The 4,907-nt window shown below is 34.8% G+C and overlaps 1 non-coding gene across 1 annotated transcript; it reads right to left on the bottom strand.

The window, feature by feature from the left end:
- Positions 1-2,201: 2,201 nt before the first annotated feature.
- Positions 2,202-2,346, bottom strand: LOC146397572 (small nucleolar RNA SNORA76). The gene has a single exon (XR_014825403.1). It is a non-coding gene; the product is annotated as a small nucleolar RNA SNORA76 (small nucleolar RNA).
- Positions 2,347-4,907: the final 2,561 nt, after the last annotated feature.

Genomic DNA, 4,907 nt, shown 5'->3' with positions numbered 1-4,907 from the left:
TAAGTTAATCAAATTCTAGATTTCCAGTGCTGAGTGTGACTGTGGCATGTGAAAGGTAAACGTTTTCCAGCTAATCATCTGCAGGGAGTTTGGATAATGTTCATTTAGGGGGAAAATAGAAGCTCTTGTTTGTCAACTAGGTCTAGATGGATGTCAGTCATATAACTGAAAGGTAAGAGGTTGCTGCCTTTAATTGTGTTATTCCTAGGCAAGTCTGTATATTCTTGAGTCTTCTCCTGAGAATACATAGCAGCTAAATTTTGAATTTAGATTACATATTTGACACTGTCCACAGGTTGACAATGCAGCAGCATCTTACATGCTTTGAAAGTTGAAGTTGAAAGAAAAAGAGAAGGAAGGAAAAAGAAGATATAAGAAAAGAATAAGACAAAAAAAAACCCATTGTATCAAAAATACCGCTTCATTCTGAGTACTGCAATTATGGAGGCATGCAGATACCATTCTGCATAAAAATGGGGAGATGCTACAGTGACATTTAGTTTATTATTACAATTTTATTGTATTTGCTATTCTCCGTGAAGGTTCTAGAAAACTAAACTGAGGTGGACTTGTGCAAAATAGTTAATGAATATAATAAAACAATGCAGTTAATAGACATCAGATTTTTTTTGTTTTTATGTAGAGAAGTTTGCTATGAAACAAATCAGAATGCCAATTTTTCAGAAATATACTCATTGTTGTCCTAGGTCATTACCAAGAATGAACACAGAGAATAGCAAGAAATAAAACAACTTTGGAAACATCAGACAATCATAATCTTTCTCTGTATCTCTTAATATCTAAATCTTGGTAAGATACCTAAAATCATACCTACTATGTCTAAGATAATAGCCCACAAAATAAGAACAGTAATTGGGTTGGTTTTGAAAGTTGGGCACAGTAATTAGCCCTTTTAAAAATATAATTTATTGTTTGATTAGGTATCAAATTGTGCTTCATTACCTTTTACCATTATTTAGAAAAAACTATATGTTTGAGTAAATCTTGTTTAGAAGTTTATGAGATGTAATGTAAAATATTAAGTTTAGAAAGATCTCACATGAATGGTTATAATGAAAAGGGTAATTTTGCTTGATAAATTTTTGCTTAATTTATCAACTATTATATTCTCAAATTTAAACAGAGTAGAATGATTTAAAATTATTTTCCCATATACAGCATTATATATGTTTACTTTCGCCAAGCAGATAAAAACTTCAAATGCCATAGAAAACTTCTATTATATTGTTCAGCAGCAAACTTAGCAGTAATTTCTCATCTCTTTGAAAAGATATCAGTTACTAGAAAAAAACTTTAGATTTCACTATTGAATTTATTAAGATAACATTAGTTCATAGCATTATGTTTCATTTGTACATTATTTTTTATTATTCAATAAATTTTATTATATTTATAGTTGTACAAAGATAATCACAACCAAATTTTATAGCATTTCCATCCTAAATCCTCAGGGCAACCCCCCACCCCACAGACTATTTCATTAGGAAACTATAAGTTTTTCAAAGTCTGTGAGTCAGTATCTGTTCTGCAGAGAAGTTCATTGTGTCCTTTATTGGATTCCACATGTAAGTGATAGCATTTGATGTTGGTGTCTCACCGTCTAACTTCTCTTAGCATGATAATTTCTAGGTCCATCCATGTTGCTAAAAATGGTGGTATTTCATTCCTTTTAATGGCTGAGTAATATTCCATTGTGTATATGTACCACCTCTTCTTGATACACTCCTCTGTTGATGGACATTTAGGTTGTTTCCATGTCTTGGCTATTGCAAATAGTACTGCAATGAACATCGGAGTACATGCGTCTTTTCAAATCATGGTTTTCTTTGGGTAGATGTTCAGGAGTGGGATTGCTGGGTCAAATGGTAGTGCTATTTTTAGTTTTCTGAGGCATCTCCATACTGTTTTCCACAGTGGTTTCACCAATTTACAATCCCACCAACAGTGTACTAGGATTCCTTTTTCTCCACACCCTCTCTAGCACTTACTGTTTGTAGACTTTTTGATGATGGCCATTCTGGCCAGAGTAAGGTCGTACCTCAGAGTGGTTTTGATTTGCATTTCTCTAATAGTGAGTGATGTTGAACATCTTTTCATGTGTATTTTGGCTATCTTATGTCTTCTTTGGAGACTGCTTTGTTTAGATCTTCCGCCTATTTTTTCTTTTTTCGCACCACTGTCTGTCTTGCTAGCAGTTAAAAGGGCCACCCGTGGCAGGGACAGATGACCTCAGTTATGCGCAAGTGCATATTCTGGCACTTCAGCCTGCCCCCTCTCCCCGGCGCCGCGCCATGCGCAGGAGCAACAGGGGCTCAAAGACAGAGCACTTCCGCCCATTTTTTTGATGGGGTTGTTTGTTTTTTCGGTATTGAGCTGCAGAAGGTGTTTATAAATTTTGGAGGTTAATCCCTTGTCAGTTGATTAATTTGCAAAGATTTTTCTCCCATTCTGTGGGTTGTCTTTTCATTTTGTTTAGGGTTTCCTTTGCTGTGCAGAAACTTTTAAGTTTAATAAAGTCCCATTTGCTTATTTTTGTTTTTAGTGTCAGTACTCTAAGAGGTGGATCAGAGAAGATGTTGCTATCGTTTATGTCAGAGAGAGTTTGGCCTATGATTTCCTCTAAGGGTTTTATAGTATCTGGTCTTATATCTAGGTCTTTAATCCATTTTGAGTTTATTTCTGTGTATGGTGTTAGGGAGTGTCCTAGTTTCATTCTTTTACATGTGGCTGTCCAGTTTTCCCAGTACCACTTCTTAAACAGGCTGTCTTTTCTCTTTTTGTCATAGATTAGTTGGCTGTAGGAGTGTGGGTTTAATTCTGGGCTTTCTATCCTGTTCCACTGATCTATATTTGTGTATTTGTGCCAGTACTGTATGGTTTTGATGAATGTTGCCTTGTAGTATAGTATGAAGTCAGGGAGCCTGATTCCTCCAGCTCCATTTTTCTTTCTGAGGATGTCTTTGGCTCTTCTGGGTATTTTGTGCTTCCAAACAAACTTTAAAATACTTTGTTCAAGTTCTGTGAAAAATGTCCTTGGTAATTTGATAGGGATTGCATTGATTCTGTAGATTGCCTTAGGTAGTATAGTCAGTTGGATAATATTGATTCTTCCAATCCATGAGCATGGTATATCTTTCCATCTATTTGTGTTATCCTTGATTTCTTTCATCAGTGTCTTATAGTTTTCAGAGTACAGGTGTTTTGTCTCTTTAAGTAGGTTTATTCCTAAGTATTCTTTTTCTAATTTCTAAATTCTAATTTCTCTTTCTGCTCTTGCATTGTTAGTATATAGAAATGCAGTTGATTTCTGTGTATTAATTTTGTATCCTGCGACTATGCTAAATTCATGGATGAGTTCTAACAGTTTTCTGGTGTTGTCATTAGGATTTTCTAGGTGTAGTATCTTGTCCTCTGCAAATAGTGATTGTTTTACTTCTTCCTTTCCAGTTTGGATTCCTTTTATTTCTTTTACTTCTCTGATTGCTGTGGCTAGGACTTCCAAAACTATGTTAAATAGTAATGGTGAGAGCAGACAACTTGTCTTGTTCCTGATCTCAGGGGGAATTCTTTAAGCTTTTCACCATTGAGAATAATGTCAGCTCTGGGTTTGTCATAGATGGCCTATGTTATGTTCAGGTAAGTTCCCCCTATGCCCACTTTCTGAAGGGTTTTTATCAGAAATGGGTGTTGGATTTTGTCAAAGGCTTTTTCTGTGTCTGTTGAGAGGATCATATGGTTTTTATTCTTCAGTTGGTTAATGCGGTGTATCACCCTGATGGATTTGTGGCTATTGAAGAACCCTTGCATCCCTGAGATAAATCCCACTTGAATATGTTTCACAATCCTTTTAATGCATTGTTGGATGCAGTTAGCTAGTATTTTGTTGAGGATTTTTGCATCTATGTTCATCAGTGAAATTAGCCTGTAATTTCCTTTTTTTGTGGTATCTTTGTCTGTTTTTGGTGTCAGGGTGATGGCAGTGGCCTCAGAATTGGTTTGGGAGTATCCCTTCTTTTGCAATTTTTTGGAATAGTTTCAGAAGTATAGGTGTTAGCTCTTCTCTAAATGACTGATAGAATTTACATGTGAAGCCAAATGGTCCTGGACTTCTGTTTGTTGGAAGTTTTTTAATCACAGTTCAGTTTCAGTACCTGTGATTGGTCCATTCATCTTTTCTATTTTGACTTGGTTTAGTCTTGGAAGATTGTACTTTTCTAAGAATTTGTCCATTTCTTCTAGGTTTTCCATTTTATTGGCATATAGTTGCATGTAGTAGTCTCTTATGACCGTTTGTATGAGTGTTGTTACTTCTCCTTTTTCATTTCTAATTTTATTGATTTGAGTCCTCTCTCTTTTTTTCTTGATAAGTCTGGCTAAGGGTTATTTAATTTTGTTGATCTTTTCAAAGAACCAGCTTTTCATTTCATTTATCTTTTTTTTTGATTTTTCTGTTTCATTGATCTTTTTTATGATTTTCTTCATTTCTATTTCATTGATTTCTGCTCTGATCTTTATGATTTCTTTCCTTCTTCTAACTTTAGGTCTTATCTGTTCTTCTCTCTCTAGCTGCTTTAGGTGTAAATATAGGTTGTTTTATGTGAGCTTTTTCGTATTTCTTGAGGTAGGCTTGTATTACTATAATCTTCACTCTTAGAGCTGCTTTTGCTGATTCCCATAGGTTTTGGAGTGTTGTATTTTTGTTGTCATTTGCTACTAGGTATTTTTTAATTTCCTATTTGATTTCTTCAGTGACTCATTGGTTGTGTAGTAGCATGTTGCTTAGTCTCCACATGTTTGTGTGTTTTGCAGTTTTTTTTCTTGTTGCTGATTTCCAGTTGTATAGTGTTGTGGTCAGAAAAGATGCTTGATATGATTTCACTTTTTTT

Source organism: Sus scrofa, chromosome 13 (genome assembly GCF_054392235.1).
Source record: "Sus scrofa isolate SSC_HxYL_T2T_F1_AM1 chromosome 13, Sscrofa_HxYL_maternal_Yorkshire_Landrace_v2.0, whole genome shotgun sequence".
NCBI classification, from domain to species: domain Eukaryota; kingdom Metazoa; phylum Chordata; class Mammalia; order Artiodactyla; family Suidae; genus Sus; species Sus scrofa.
Note: the sequence above shows the minus strand (reverse complement) of the source record. Positions and strands in the feature narration are given on the sequence as shown.